Genomic DNA, 17,500 nt, shown 5'->3' with positions numbered 1-17,500 from the left:
AATATGGAATTAAGGCCAAAGGCCAAGCGCTGGAACCTATGAGGTTTAAAAGTTGTAACAAGAGGAAAACTTCGCAGTTGCACTGATAATTGTTAGGAGAGGGTGGAAAGGAAGATGGAAGAAAGAGAAAATGAACGGAGGTAATTTAAAAGGTATGGAAGGGGTTGGAGCTAGTGACAGAAGGGACGCTGCAAAAGAACCTTAAGTAATGCCTACAGTGCACCTAATGCGGCGCTATCCCCCCAACGGAGGCCTCTACGTATACTTATCAGCATTTTCCACCTTCATACGGAAATATATATTAAGAGACAAAAGAAAAAGACAGAAACGAAAAATTCTCTGAATGGCACCAGTAGTGTGTACGTTTCGCCCTCAAGAATCAGGCGAAGGAAGTTTCAAAAGCAGAGATCTTATCTGTTTAAAGATAAGAGCGTTCTGACTTCCTATCCCCTTTACTCTCTTCCTGACCAATTCGGCGAGTCAAGAAAAATGCCCCTCGAGTTTTGCTCTTTCCTCCCGCCTCCTCCTTTTGGGTTATCGGGATTTCTTTCAAAGGAATCAAAGCAAATGGAAAGGAAACGAATTTTGAATTCCTTTCGAAGGACTCGTCATAGTCAAAGTAAAAATATAAAAGCATCCAGATAAGCATTAACGCAACCTCGTTGTTTTTAATTCACTCTTGAAAAAGGGGGTACTTCCCATTATGCCTTCATCGCATAATCTCATGCCGTGAAAGCTTAAGTCAGAGCAGCATAATGCAGAAATCAATACACTTTTGGAGCAGCATCAAGCCGAAATCAATCCAGTTATGTGATAAAAAGCATCCACTTTTTTTTTTTTGCTCGAAATTAATATCCTCAATAGATTGTTTATGACGTCTATTGGCACACAAATGGATATATATATATATATATAATATATATATATATATATATATATATATATATATATATATATATATATATATATATATATATATATATAAAAGGTATACAGGAGCGCAGACGTTAGAGGTTCAGGAGGTCCATTGATACTTCAGGTGTAGGCCAAGATTTATTACCATAAAACGTTTCGCACATAAACTTTGTGCATCTTCAGTCTGATTAAAAGAGAAATACATATATTAAAAAACTAAAATAAGGATTCACAATAGTATTAATGTTAAAATACAATAGTTAAAAAAAGAGAAGAAGAACCACTGAGATACCAACCAACAAGAAGAGAAGGAAACCAAGGAATGACTTTTGAGAGAGCCAGGTCCAAGACGTTGACTATGCCAGATGCAGAGGTGAAGCCGAGGTGTTGTTATTCAATGGGGGAACCAGTCTTTTAATAATTAACGATTCTAAGGCAGTCAGGTGGTCCGGGTCCTTAGTGTAACCTATTATCGTGAAGTGTTTTTTCGATACATTTATTTTGCATTTGGCGGCATGGTTCTTGATATTAGAAAATTCAGGATTACTGAGTCTCTGACCTGTTCTATAACTAAAACCCATATGGCTACAATATCTCATCTGCAGTAATCTTCGAGTAGATCCCACTGTATTTCATGGTTTTAGCAAACCCCTTTTTAAACAACTTCTTGAACTTGCTGTGCAAGATTCTTTTATTTTTAACCAACGTCTCTATTCCCAGGTCGATGGAGTTGCTATGGGGTCGCCGTTTGGGCCAATATTTGCCAATTTTTTTGTCATATTTGGAGACAGAATTCTTAGACAATTGTCCGATTTCTTGTAAACCAGTCTATTACAGAAGATATGTTGACGACACATTTGCACTTTTTAGATATCAATGGCAAATAGCACAATTTTTGAAATATATCAACTTACAACATTCAAACATTAAATTCACAATGGAGATAGAAAATTAAAACAAATTACCATTTCTGGACATTCTTGTCACTAGAGTCAATTCTGAGTTCACGACTGCAGTATATCGAAAAAAGACGTTCACGGGATTAGCTAATAACCTCTATAGTTCTTGTCAGAAAACCTTGAAAATAAATACCATATACATGCTGGTTTATAGAGCTTTGAAATATTCGTCCAACTGGCAAATTTTTCATAACGAAATGGAATTTTTAACCTTTTTTCAGAAAAACTATCCCAAAGACATTGTACATAATATAATTAATAAATTAGTAAGTAACTATATCCAACCACCTCCTCCGTTAATGGATGTCCCAAAGAAACTAATGTATGCGTCGATTCCATTCATAACAGACTCGAAGTTTTCTCTCAGACTCTCACAAATAATAGAACAAGAAATTCCTTGTCTCAAAATCAAACTAATCTCAAACAGTCCATGCAACAAAATTGGCTCACTTTTTAATTTCAAACATCGTTTGCAGGACTTTATGAGATCCAACGTCGTTTATAAATTCACATGCCCAGGATGCCCTGCAACTTACGTGGGATTTACTCGAAGATTACTGCAGATGAGATATTGTAGCCATATGGATTTTAGTTATAGAACAGGTCAGAGACTTAGTAATCCTGAATTTTCTAATATCAACTTTTGCAAAATAAATGTATCGAAACAACACTTCACGATAATAGGTTACACTAAGGACCCGGACCACCTGACTACCTTAGAATCGTTAATTATTAAAAGACTGGTTCCCACATTGAATAACAACACCTCGGCTTCACCTCTACTTCTGGCATAGTCTACGTCTTGGACCTGGCTCTCTCAAAAGTCATTCCTTGGTTTCCTTCTCTTCTTGTTTTAGTTTTTTAATATATGTATTTCTCTTTTAATCAGACTGAAGATGCACAAAGTTTATGTGCGAAACGTTTCATGGTAATAAATCTTGGCCTACATCTGAAGTATCAATGGACCTCCTGAACCTCTTATATATATATAATATATATATATATATATATATATATATATATATATATATATATATATATATATAGAGAGAGAGAGAGAGAGAGAGAGAGAGAGAGAGAGAGAGAGAGAGAGAGAGAGATGGATACGTTCAGCGTAATGTTTCTCTAATTTTCCGAAAGCACAACGCATCAGAAATATTACCGAACTTGTATACTTTTCTTTCTGCTCAAAATTGCCTCATTTAAAGATGTTGGAACTGATTATAGAATTTAGGGCAAAGGCCAAGCACTGGAACCTACGAGGTCATTCAGCGCTGAAACAGATATTGACAGAACAAGATTTGAAAAGCGTAACAAAAACCTCGGAGTTTCACTATGAATCAGTTGTTAGGAGAGGGTGGAGAGGAAGAGGGAAGAAAGAGAATATGAAGTGAGGTACAGTAAAAGGAACGAAAGGGGTTGTAGTAGCTAGGGGCCGAAGGCACTCTGCAAAGAACCTTAAGTAATGCCTACCATGCACCGCATTAGGTGCACTGACGGCGCTACCCCCCCTCTACGTGATTAATGATGTTAGATGAAATTAAGACCACTTAATTTCAAGACGCCGAGTTCAACTGAGGGAAGACCCGGAACGACATTCGGGTAAGTTATGATTTTTGTGAAGGTTGGGTTGGGAAGAAAGGATTGTTGGGCGATGGGAGGTTAAAGATAGTATCGGAACCCCTTTCCTCGGCAAAAAGGTTCCTAGTGGTTGATGATAAGACAGGATACTCGTGGCCGTAGAGAATGATAAGGCAAGAATGATGGTTGAGAGGATAGGATCCTAAAGTTACACGAGTTAGGAAGCGTTAGGATGTGTTTTATCTTCCGGGTACTTTTAATAAAATCCTGATAGTGAGTGGCACAGGTACACTTGACAAGAAGAGTGAAGATACAGTTTTCATTAGCTTTCGTTCATCGAATTTTCCATTTGTTTTTACTCAAAAGACATAATATTGCTAAATTTACGCTAGAATATGAAAATACTGCAAATTATATCATGTAAGTTAAAACTGCAAAACAAAACCGTTCAGATACTTAAAAACACTATATATGTCCGAAGTAATTGGAATTTCTCAGATGGATTCGTTCATTGAGATCTGGTAGATAGAATGTGAATTTCTGATTGTAGTACTATGTACCACGACGACAATATCTCATCGTTTTCCTTCATGAACGGGGATGTTATTGCATCATCGTAAGTGGTGAATGCAATTATTTTAGTTTCTACAAACTCATGTTTGTATTCCAAAGCGATTAAAGTTAGCTGACGTCAATGGCAGTCAATGTTGCGACGGCTAAGGTAGGTTGAGCAAATCTAGTTGCATCCGCAAGAGCGTTTTCTATGATGTGAGGAGGAGCCCTAGAACTTCGAGCGGGAAAGCGCAAGTCGCTGGATACTGGCTTACGTAACGGATTTCACACTGATTACTTTGACGTTGACGTTGACGTGGATCGAATGTTAGTTGCTGTTTACAAAGCTACTGTCTTTGCAAATAAATTTTTATCAAGGTTAAAGTAGCATGTCAGCTCAAAGATTTTCTGGCTATGCTCCTATTACAAAGCAGTTCGTAATTAGCTTACAGACAGCATTACTTTGTCGCGAGGCTCAAAGATCTCCCAACACATCAGCATTTTTTGCACGATATAAAACTTTAATTGTCTGTGCAATATATATAGAGTTATTTGTGGTAATAAATATTTTTACTTAACACAGCTTTTTTCGTGAATGATTTGTGGATGCAACCCGATTTTCAAAAGTACAGACTATATCAAGAGAGCCTAAAATTTTCCACGTCTTTTTACAATCTTTGAATGTTACGGCAACTGTCGAATGAAATCAGGATTAGGGTATGAATTTTTTAGAGAACGAACTTGAATATTATGATCCTTCAAATTTTATCTAGCATAGTGCAGTACAATCTTGGCAGTCATATCACCCTGTTTCCCAGGTATCTGTGCACCGACTCACCACTCTTTCTTCTGCCTTTCCCCGTCAGAAGTCCGTCACCAATACTATAATATTATTCTCTCTCTCTCTCTCTCTCTCTCTCTCTCTCTCTCTCTCTCTCTCTCTCTCTCTCTCCACTTTTGACATATTTGAAAAATTATTATCACTTAATCTCTCAAAGTAAATATAATGAATTAAGTATGTCTATTGATAGGCCTATGCTTGCGCGCTCTCTGTCTATCATCATAACATTTCATTTTTTACTGTATTGTCCTCACGATTACCATAAGTACTGCCCAAATTTTAAAACACTTTCTCTCATTGTTTAAGATCCGTCTTCAATACATATGAATTTTACGTCAATTTAGTGTTAAACATTATAAATAAATAAGGTTGCACAGTAGGTTTTAAGAAAGGATGATCGATATTCTACCTTAAACTGACGTTACCAAACCAACATTAACGAATAATATAGAGCCTGTTTCTACATTCAAGTATAAATGATTATAGGACCTCTACCGAATCTTTATGGTGTAAGTTAATGGAAATCTAGAAAGCAACAAACGCTATGATTTTGAAGCTCCTTGCCGAGTGTACAATCTGATGGTAATTGAGAACAGTAGTATATCTAGTATATCAGTGGTTGAGAGAGAGAGAGAGAGAGAGAGTATATATTAGTTTTATCAAACCACTAAGCTGATTAGCACCTCTCCTAAGGCTGGCCTGAAGGATTAGATATTTTTACGTGGCTAGGAACCAATTGGTTACTTAGCAACGAGACCTACAGCTTATTGTGGGATCCGAACCACATCGAGAAATGAATTTCTATCACCAGAAATGAATTCCTCTGATTCTGCGTTGGTAGAGCGAGGAATCGAATCCGGGACCTGAGATCGGTAGTCGAGCACGTAATTGAGAGAGAGAGAGAGAGAGAGAGAGAGGAATGGGATTACCTAAAATGTTGACTACATAATGGAAAATAACTAAGAGGTGGACGGAGCAAAAGCGCATGGATTAATATAGGTATGCATAATACTTGCTTGCGGCCATAACTAGTCGAAAATAGGTGAAGTAATAATTGCTTGATTGTGCCTGATACAAAATACCCTTTGGACTGTAGGGAGTGTAATACCTCGCGCAATTTAGACCTTACTGCGTTGAAGTAATTACATAACTAATGAATAATTAAACAATTCATGCTAATAATTATATAACATGACTAGCAAGTCATCTAACTAAAAATCAGCATACCCAGAAACACTGAACAACTCTTATTAACAAAGCCTAATCATTAAATATACAGAGAGAGAGAGAGAAGAGAGAGAGGAGAGAGAGAGAGAGAGAGAGAGAGAGAGAGAGAGAGAGAGATGGGGGGGGGGGGATGTCCCTCCTACTCATGTTTTTGTCAATCCGAAGAATTGACACCAAAAATTAACAGCTCATTGTTTTCTGAAGCTAATTTTAAAAAATAACAACAATGGGAGAGCACCTGTTTAGAGTCATAAAAATGTTTCATAACTCTTTCAAAACAGCTGACTGAGAAAGAACAAAACCCAATAACATGCTATTGAAAAGCAATTGCCTTCTCTTTGCTGGAATTTTCAATTATTCAATAAATCAGAAAACCGAATTGTGTCTGCATCAAAATGAGACAAGATTTTTGTATTTGCTCCTCTACTTATAAAAAGATTGAACCCAATATTTATATTGGCCAAAGGAATAACATATGGAAATTGCAATATGAGACTTAATAAAAGTTAGAAATGTATACATATCTTAATTACAATGACCTCTTTCAGGCAATTATTGTGATAAGGTTAACTGTTAATTCAATAAATTTTACTTATCATACGATGGCATATTTTCTTTTGTAAAGAAAACATAAAAACACTACGAGACCAAAGACCGACTCACTTTTTAATATCGATCAAAACGTATGAGACAATTTAACCAAATTTGATACCACAGTAACTCGTTGCAAACAAATGAGACAGATAAGACAAAAGGAAGGAACTTTAAACGTTCTGCATGTGGTATGGTTGAATATATCACCGGAAATGACAGGGAAAGCCTGACAAAAAAGAACGGATAAAACCTGTAATTGAGGTAAAATACAAACATACCCAAAAGAATGAACTGATAATGGCGATTTTATATATATATAATATATATATATATATATATATATATATATATATATATATATATTAGATATATATATAACTATATATATAAATATATATATATATATATATCTATATATATCTATATATATATATATATATATATATATATATATATATATATATTTGTGTGTATATATATTACTAGCACAGGCAGTCAGCAACAATCTCTCACATATCCAGAATAACGTACCGTTATTGGCACAATTAGAAACAAAAACATGCAAACCATATGGAATAAACTTCCTACGATAAATAATTACGTGCATAGTTAATTAGGCCTACACGTTATAGTGCAGTCACAAAGCAAAGGTGAAATCTTTCGTATATTTTCCTGGGAAACATGATCTACACTTTGCGGACCTTTCTGATCACATAATTGCAACAGCAAGAAAAATACTTCGCTAAGTAGAGAGAAAACTGGAATGAGCGATCTCTGGTAATTTCCAAAATTAGGACATGGGGGTATCAATAATTAAATAAACCGATGTAAAACCATGTATGTTACTGAGCAACATTCTTACTAAGATAATGTGACATTGAAAACCATTACAACACAAATTTGCATAATACTATTTATTATTAAGAGGAAACAGGTTTAGGCCATTTAATTTCGAAACAAACGTTACATCGAAACTGAATGTGATAATTTCATCAATGACTGGCAAGTAAATTAGATCACGAACATTATCGAATTGAACAGCTTTTACATTTGCCGCAGGTAAATTAGAAAGCCACTTCGTAACCAAGGTAATTCATTGTAACATAGTGGAACACGGTTATTTGGAGCGACCGTTGTAACAGAGTGGATATATACGGTTGTTTGGGGCGACCGTGATAACTAAAACAGTGATAACTATAACAGTGATAATAAAAAATGTATGGTGGATTGCAATCAATCGATATCATTTGGTAATATGAAACAGAGAGTGGTTTTAAGGGCTTGGCTGTAACTCTGTTTCCCCCAGAATGATTCATGTAGGTTACACAATCCCCCTTCAGTTGTACAAATGTAAGCCTTAGACAATCCTCTTGTAGCTGTACGAAGACTAGTTGCGCAAAAAATCCAGATAAATCTAAAATTTAACCCTTCCCATTACTCTTGAAAACTAAGACATTTGTCATACAAATAAAGTGCAAGGATTAATGATATGCAGCCTCTCATATATATTATACTATTAATAAATCTCGTTCATAAGTAGTCACACAAGATGTGCGCTAACAACAGCTGTACGGAAACTCTAAAGTTATTAGTCTCGACATCTGAAAAAGCTTGTGATAAATTACGTAAGAATGGTGGAAGATTGAAAACGAAACTGTCACGCTATTAATGTATTATACAGCATAATTAATGATATGTAACAGGTGCAAAGAGATATTCTTTTGTGAATGCCAAGAGGTCAGTCAAAATTAGTAATGAATTATTACATGGAGAAATCTGCGGATCTCTTCCACATGTTTAATGAGACTACATTAGATAGAAGTTTTCATCCACTGCTAAAAAACATTTGCTTCCAACACCACTACTACGATTTCGGTTTGCGGTATCACGGTTCATGGTAAGGCGCTAAAGTTCCTACTACCAAACAGGTAATAAACTATCACTTCCTTTCAAGTCAAATGATGAACCGTATCTGGGCAGTAGTATTAGGGAAATGAATAATATAAAAGTTAGTTAACTGCATATAAAGGATACGAAACAATTTGTAGCAATAAACGCATGTGAAATTTTTCTCTCACTCCCATGGGTTTATATAAGACCTACGTAAGTAAAAGAACACTGAATGGCAAAAGTACTGTAAGGCACATGGAAACATGTGGGAATGGGGGGGGGGGGGGGGGGGTGGGGGGGGCTGGTTTAAGGAAGTGGTGTAGAGGCGACTCTGGCGAGAAGCGGAGGAGGCGACATGGTACCCCTGAAGGGAGGAGAGGTTACTTGGGACCCTGATGTATGATAATACTGGAATAGGTCACTAAGGAAATGTATCTATTTTAAACTGAATTTTTTTCATGAGTATGTTAACCTAAATTTAGAAAAAGGATAGAGGTTTGAAAAATAATTGTAAGTGCACGAAGCAAAACAGTAATAAAGAAAAAAGTCAAGAGATATTGCTCACGATAATCCGGTACGGCATTTCTTACAACGGTCTCCACAAAGTTGAATTTAAACTCCTTCCTGGTGAGTCTATGAGAGGGAGAAATTATGTTCATCGGGATCATAGAACAAACTTGAGAACTGGGTCTTTAATATAAAACAGCTTATTGTTTTCCCGAGCATGGTGTCAAAATAAAAGTTAACCATTTTTTCTTCTGAGAAAACGGGTATATTTCTCTTGAATCGTATGGCGATTGAAGCAAGTTGGATTAGATCGAAATTGCTCACATTTACTTCTACGAGAGTCTGTACCCTATTGCCCGTCCATGGAGGAGGGAATGTTAGCGTAGGGAATGTTACTAAAACCTAACTCACTTTAATTGCTTTTAAACTGGCTATACGTATGTCGATTTTATAAGTCTAACGTTAGAGAAATTACCATTTCCACCCTCATTCAGACTTCAAAAGTAACGAAACAAATGGTTGTTGTTTCTATGCTATAAACTTGAAACACTTGCGAATTGTCTTGAAATGAACGTGTTAATCAGCGTGATTAAAAACAGAGAACCTACACTGCTTACTAAACGTATTTTACAAAAGGCAATTAAACTTTGTCACTTTGCCGGGGAATTCCGATTGTAATATACCGGCAATGCATTATGACAGTGAAATTAGTTTTCCAAAATGATAATTTTAGTACTACACTTACCTCTGTGATTTCTGATATAATGATTAATCAAAATATTGTTGGCAGCACCAGTCAGTGGGAGAGAGATGTTCTAGGTAAGCCGTGACGTAACTTAAACTCCAACGTTATTCAGGATGCAGTTACTCTTAAACCACCTTGACTATGTTAAAGACTGATGCACTGTAATACTATAGTCGATTTTTTTAAACCTGGCAAAACTTGCACTTAACTTGCACTTAGTTGCTTGTCGCTGATTGGATGAATGTCGTATTGTCCAATCTCTCTGTTTCGTTTTCATACTGTTTCAGAATTGTGATTATACGGCATACATTGAGATAAGAGCCAAATGATGTAATATTATGTAAATACCAGTTGTAATAAACTTAAGTACTAAGAACTTGCACACCAAATTATTATATAATAGTTAACAGTTATGAAACAACACCCTCCGAAGCTGTAGACTTGAAATATGTTTCAAACGCATGAACTTTAATGTTTAAATTTCTAGCTAGATTTTTAGTGCAATCGTGCCATTGGTGGTTTGGAAAAAGCAAAACGTATTTATTGTACATTGCTGAAGGTTGTATAACGCCTAAGAACAAAATACTATCGTTGAAAATGTAAGCTTGCCGCACATTTGGTTTGGGTAGAGGAGTTGAGAAAGGAACAGCCGGCGAGTTGTCGTCTGCTGCACACACCGCCATAATCAATCATCTTAGAATCGGCTATCGAGCAGTTGGCTCACTGTCGTCGATTTCACATATTTCAGCCATGGCCACAAGCGACGATTTGGAACAAAACAGAGATGAAGCACTTCAGACACCAGCATATACATGCTGCTGGCTAGTAGGCTTACCAGTCAGTGCCGTAATATAATAAAGAGTGTTTTACAATGTTTCACTTCACAGGCCCTAGCAAGATAATGAAAGAAATCATTAAGGCGACAGCAACAGCAACTCAAGTTTTGAAATGCAAAAAGAAAAAATGAACATTATGATATATAAACATCTTTATTATTTTATGAAGGACTAGAACACCACAACCCGCATTTGAAACCTCCCGCAGAGAGTACGTCAACTTTCTGTCAACCCCGAGGCTGTTCCTCCCACAACTCCTCCACCCCAAATTTTCTGACAAGCTTACATTTCTACGATAGTATTTTGTTCTTTGGCGTTATACAACATCAGCAATGTACAATGATATGTTTTTTTTTTTATTTTTTTTATTTTCAAACAAACCAATGGCATGATTGCACTAAAAAATCTAGCTAGAAATTTAAACATTAAAGTTCATGTGTTTGAAACATATTTCAAGTCTACAGCTTCTGAGGGTCCTGTTTTCATTATTGTTAACTACTTATATAATAATTTGGTATGTAAGTTCTTAATACTTAAGTTTATTACAACTGGTATTTACATAACATTACATCATTTGGCTCTTATCTCAATCTATGGCCGTATAATCATAATTCTGAACAGTGTGAAAACAAAACACAGAGAGATTCGGACAATACGACATTCATCCAATCAGCGACAAGCAGCTAAGTGCAAGTTAAGTGCAAGTTTGCCAGGTTAAAAAATCGACTATATAGGATTCGTTCGGGTTTCCATGCTGCCTATCTCTAGGTGGACCTACGTATGCCCAAGATTGGAAGATATACTAGGCCTAAGATGAATCAATACTGACTGCAGCTTTTCAAAATGCCTGCATCTTCCTAATTAGGCTACTGTAGAATGTTGTTGAAGATTTTTTTAAGCGATTTCAACATGATTCGTCTAAATTTTGACTAATTTCACGATTTGATACATTAACGTAGCCCAGAGCGCAATAGCATGGAGTTTTCTTCATGTCAAACCGTTGTTTTTATTTTTGATGTTGAGTTTTGATTAAACCATTTAACATTTAACTTATGATCCATAGAATGTCAAATACATGCTAAAGTTTTTAAAGAGAAAAAAAACTCTTAGTCACAAACCCAGACATAAAAAGCCACTTTAAGTAAATGCTCATTAGATAAATAGAATATTTTTTTCCGTTAAAGCTGTCCAATTCCTTAAACTTCACCAAATAACATTCTTATAACCTTCAGTTAAGAACCAAAAACGGTAACATCGATATTCACTTTACAGCGAGGCTACCAGCAAGTCATTTTCTAATTAAACCACTAGTGATTTTTTTCATAACCTAATCCTTTTCCTTCCTTACATTGCTCATATTTTGACTTCAAGTTACGCCGAGTCTTTTTAATTCCATGTAAATTCTCTTTATTTTGGTCAACGTAGCCTACGTTTTAGTGGATGGTAGGCTACGTCCGTCACATGTAAGGAAGGGCATTCACAAAGGGCTATTGCCTATTTCCAGCAATGTTTTCCCGAGTCTTGCGCTATATGGATTCATAACTCTTACCATAAATCACAGTTATAAGAAAGCAAGTTCAGAGAGAACACATAAACACCAAGAGAGTACACTTAAATGTCTTCACACATCACCAAAGGCAGGCAAGAGTACACTCACTGATCTACACGCGGAAAGTCAACTGAACTGTTTCCATTTCCCATCCCAAATTCCCAGTCTGATTTAACCTCAGAGGCCCGTGGTCTACGCCGAGTTGAACAGCAGTGTTGCCAGTTTTCTACGAAAGAACACGGCAGTGAATTGCCGTGGATAATATTCGATTACTATTGTTAACGGTTTACTTACGTTTTAATTTTTAAATTAGACATTTAATGATGATATTGCTATAAATAATTTCCATAATATTCTCATTTCTATCCGTTTTAATTAAGAAAGAAAGTCATTGAAATAAGAATTCCTGTTAACGACGACTCCGCCTGATCTGAAGATTTGAAATTTGGGAGCAGTTCAACTGTCAACAGTGTTATGCAGCAGTTCACCGGCACACACACACTCACACACAATTGCAGGAAATTTGTTAGAAGCAGCTTGCATATGTTTTATCAAACAAAATAACTTTAATATCAGTCAGGGCATATATAAATTGGACCCTTTATTCCTTCATATTGTTTCCCAACAGTACAAATTCAGAGAAAAGTTTAAATGACCAATCACCAAATCGTTGAATAGTTCTCTCTTTTAACCTGTTTGAATTGCTGATTTGACCATTTGTTTATGATTTAAACAACCTAATTTTTACTTTGACAATTATGTTAATTTTATTTTTTTTCCAGAGAGAAAGTGTTTATGAATTTTTGTAATACTCATTCTGTTTAGATAAAATAAAGCTCTTGAAGAGGCCTGGTGGAAGGCGAAATTGTCGAGCTACTAGTCTTTTATTCTCTTTTCTCCTGTGGGCGATTTTGACATATCTCATCTTCGTGTTATGAAGATCATATCTATAGATGTCCACGTGTAGTCTTCAAACCTTCCTCAATCTTTACCCTGAATTACGTCAGTTAGTGTTTAACTACAATAAATCATTACTATGTGCTCACAGGAAGAAAATGCAGTTCAACTTTTTAAGAAGTTGCCGCGAAGAATGTGTTGTCCCGAATTCTCTAGTTACAAAGTGCCACCGAAATTTAAATGGAAACAGTTTTGGAAACTTGGAAAATAAAATACTGAAATGACACATAGATAACGCCGAAATAGAAACCAGACAATGATTCAGAAAAACCAATCGCATTAAAGCTGAATTGCTAAGAAGTGTACCACAAAACTTTGTACATATTTTTACTTGGGCATATAATCAACCTAAGAAAGGAAAATAAGAAGGTAAAGAAAATCTCCACACTAGAAAATGATCAAACCTTATTTCACGTTCCCCATGGAATAATCACGTACAAAGCAATAATGTACTTAATCATTCATCTAAAATCCTCTTCAACAACTAGAAAACAGCACTCGAATTAGGAATGAAATCTAATAATCCTTCAAAGAAACCAGACATACTTAAAATACAGAAGACCTTGGAAGAAAAGGAAAAGCATAATCACCAACACGAAAACAATGACAGACTAATTATAGCCAAGGGAATAGTGTACAGTGCTTATATTAAACATGTTGATTGCTGCTTTTTTCCAAAACGATTGAATACAGCACTGAAAAATGTCAAAGGAGATAACGAACTGCATATTACCAGAGCAGATAAGGCGAGCACGATAGTCCTCTTTGACAAACATACTTATGTGGAGAAAATGAACAACATATTGAACGACCAAGACACCTATGAAAAACTAACAACCAATCCCGTAGAAAGAGTCAATTTAGAATTTCACAGGAACCTCAGGAATATTCTTGGAGATAACCAACACCTCATCAGCAAGTCCAAGCATTTCCAATGCTAAACTAACTTACTTACACGGAACAGTAAAGACCCACAAAGATGGTTACCCCATGCGACCCATCGTCAGCACAATAGGAAGTGTACAATATCGACTTTCTAAATTTCTCGTAAATTTGTTAAAACCACTTGTAGGAACTATATCTAACTCCCACATTTCTAATTCAGTTGAATTTGTTAATGTAGTTCAAAACGTACAAATTAACCAAAATTGTCACATGATTAGTTTTGATGTACAAAGTTTATTTACCCGTGTACCAGTTTTAGATCTGCTTGAATTTTTAAATATTGAACTAAATAAATGTTTTTTCCATACCTGTTTCAGTCATTTTGAAATTAATTAGACTTTGTGTAATATATACATGTTTTGTTCTTAGCTATTATAAGCAGAAATTTGGAATGCAAATGGGCAATGTTTCTCTCCTGTGTTGTCTAACATATACATGGAATTCTATGAAACTCGTATTGTCAACAGCATATTACCAGATGATGTTTATTGGGTCAGATACGTGGATGACACTTTTACTGTTTGGAATGTAAACCAGGACACTGATAAATTTCTATCTGATCTTAATTCCTTAGTACCATCAATAAAATTCACCATGGAGAAAGAAGCAAATAATTCTATTGATTTTTTAGATACTAAAATAATAAAAACAGATAATGGCCTAAAATTCAAAATTCACAGAAAAGCTACAAATAACAACCTAATGATCAATGCAAAATCGACCCTTACACGCAATGTGAAGTACATGGCCTTGAGATGTCACTTTTTAAGAGCACTTACACTAGTTAGCCCTGAATATTTAGACGAGGAAATTAGCATTATCACGAGAATTGGCATGAAAAACAACTTTTCGATCAGGGAAATAGAGGAATGTTTATTCTTAGCTAAACAAACTTTTTATAGAATAAACACCAAAAAAAAAGGAATATGAGATGAGTAGTACTCTGGTTCTCCCATTCCACCCTTCATTTAGCGATATTGTTTATCCTTTGAGGTTATTAAACTTTAAAGTAGTATTTTCTTATTCCAACACAGTAGGAAAGACAGTTAATTGCAACACCCCCAAACAAGAAGAAGGCGTGGTTTACAAAATACCTTGTGAATGTGGCAAATTCTACCTGGGACAAACAGGAAAAGATATCTCTCAGAGAATTCCCAGCATCGATATTGTGTAAGAACAAATTCTCCAAACAGTGCTGTGAATTTACATGTACAAAATTGTGGCTGTCCTATCCTTTGGAACAAAACAGAGACATTACTCAAAGAAAAAGATATGATTGCAAGAAGCATATCACATAAATCCCTAATGAGAGTTTGTGAGAGATGTCATTTCCAACAAGGATAAAGGGGAGAGGTGGCAATTGCTCAACTTGCTGCTATGATAAGTGGAGTAACCAAAAAGGACAGGGTTAGAAATGAACATATTAGGGGTACAGTAAAGGTCACTGAAGCACCAAAGAAAGTACTAGAGGCAAGGTTAAGATGGTATGACCACCTGATGAGATGAGAAGAGCAACACTTGGCTAGAGAAGCGATGGACGTGGAGGTGGATGGAACACGAAGGAGAGGAAAACCGAAGACCAGGTGGGGATATTGCATTAGAGATGATATAAGGGAGAAGGGAGTATGGGAGGAAATGACACAGGGCAGAGGTAGATGGAAGAGACTCATTAAAAACGGCGATCCCGAATAGGGAAAAAGCTAGGAAGAAGAAGAGGAGGTGATGTCATGGACTCATGATGCGACGAGTTGACAAACGGTCAGTTTAGTCACCAATGAATGCCAGACATCTTGTTCTCAGACATTCCCATGATTATTTTCTATCTAATAATTCTTGAACATGAAAAGCCTGTTCCTCACACAGAATGTGCTAAGCCTACTTGGTACAATACTCACAAGGAGTAATGTTGGAAATTATGAGTAGAAAATGATATTTCACACACAGCTTAGGCCTAAGAAAAGTAAAGCGAGGATGTACTGTCAAATGTCTATCGACTTTACCGAAACGTTTTGTAACTATTATTTGTTCCAATTCATATACAGTTATACGGGTAAGCTTGAATCTCACCTATAGAGTTTACCCAATTCAATTAGAATATGATTGTTTTAACTATGAAGGTTCATCGGGAAGACACGCAAAAATTTTTGTAGAAGGAAACTCTTAGTCACAAACCCAGACATAAAAAGCCATTTTAAGTAAATGCTCATTAGTTAAACAGAATACCTCTCCTCCGTTATAGCTGTCTAACTCCTTAAACTTGACCCTACTCTAATTTTCAGGTTTGATTTAAGAATAAATCCTAAAGGAGGGCCTTGTTACCTATGAAACGAATAAGAGTTTTTAAACAAGATAATAATAATAAATAATAATAATAATAATAATAATAATAATAATAATAATAATAATAATAAATATGTGCGACACACCTTTAAAAATCAGATACACTGAGAGGCTACGTAAGTTTCCAAGGCTCAAATCCAAAAATGGAAAACGAACAAATCTTTTTCATTTCTTTTCGTACAAGTGACGCTTTTCCTTTTTCGAAATCTGGCAAATGAGGACGAATAATGAAGAGGAAAAATGAGGGGGAAACACCTTTAGAGCCAATTTGTCTCGTCACCGAAAGCGCTTTCATTCTTAGAGGCATAAATTCACTCCATTAAGCGCTGGAAACGGACTCAATGACCTGAAAGTGGGACTGCTTTTGTGGCGAGACAAACGAGCGAGGAAGATTAAAGTCCCGGAGTCTTCACACATGATGAATTTTGTTGTTTAATAAAATTTGAGGTAAATGGGCTAAATGGCGAATAGCTTAGGTAATGTGGGATAGCATGACGAGTCTCTCGCTGAGTGCAAGGGGGATAGAACCAAAGCGGAATTCAAGTGGAGTGACAGTCCCATTTAGTTCTATTTTGGGTTGACTGAATTTCTGTTTACTGTATGTATTCATTTTCTTGATCTCTCTCTCTCTCTCTCACTCACTCCACAGGGCCAATGTGTAAACCCATCTTATCTCAACAAGGAACTTGTCCACATATTGCACAATTTAGGCATGCTATTCTTGATTATTGTTATATAAGCGTGAGTCGATGAAACTGTAAAGTAGGTTTTCGATACATTGAATTTTGTCTTCAACAAGGAATTAAGAACAAGAACTTATAAGTTATTGTTCACGACACATCTGACAATAAGAAACGAAAATATGAAACAAGGAAGAGGGAATAGCACAAGAACGCGTCCGTACCTCGACGGCAATGAAAAGCCCTGCTAGACTCAAGAGAGGTAAGATCGTTAGACTCAGAAAAAGAGAGAGAGAGAAAGAGAGATTGAAAAGCGCCAAATTTCCAGAAATGTTTTTGACTGAACTGGATAAAACATTTATAGCAAAATGAAATATACCTA

Source organism: Macrobrachium nipponense, chromosome 7 (assembly GCF_015104395.2).
Source record: "Macrobrachium nipponense isolate FS-2020 chromosome 7, ASM1510439v2, whole genome shotgun sequence".
NCBI lineage: Eukaryota > Metazoa > Arthropoda > Malacostraca > Decapoda > Palaemonidae > Macrobrachium > Macrobrachium nipponense.
This window is presented reverse-complemented; position numbering follows the sequence as displayed.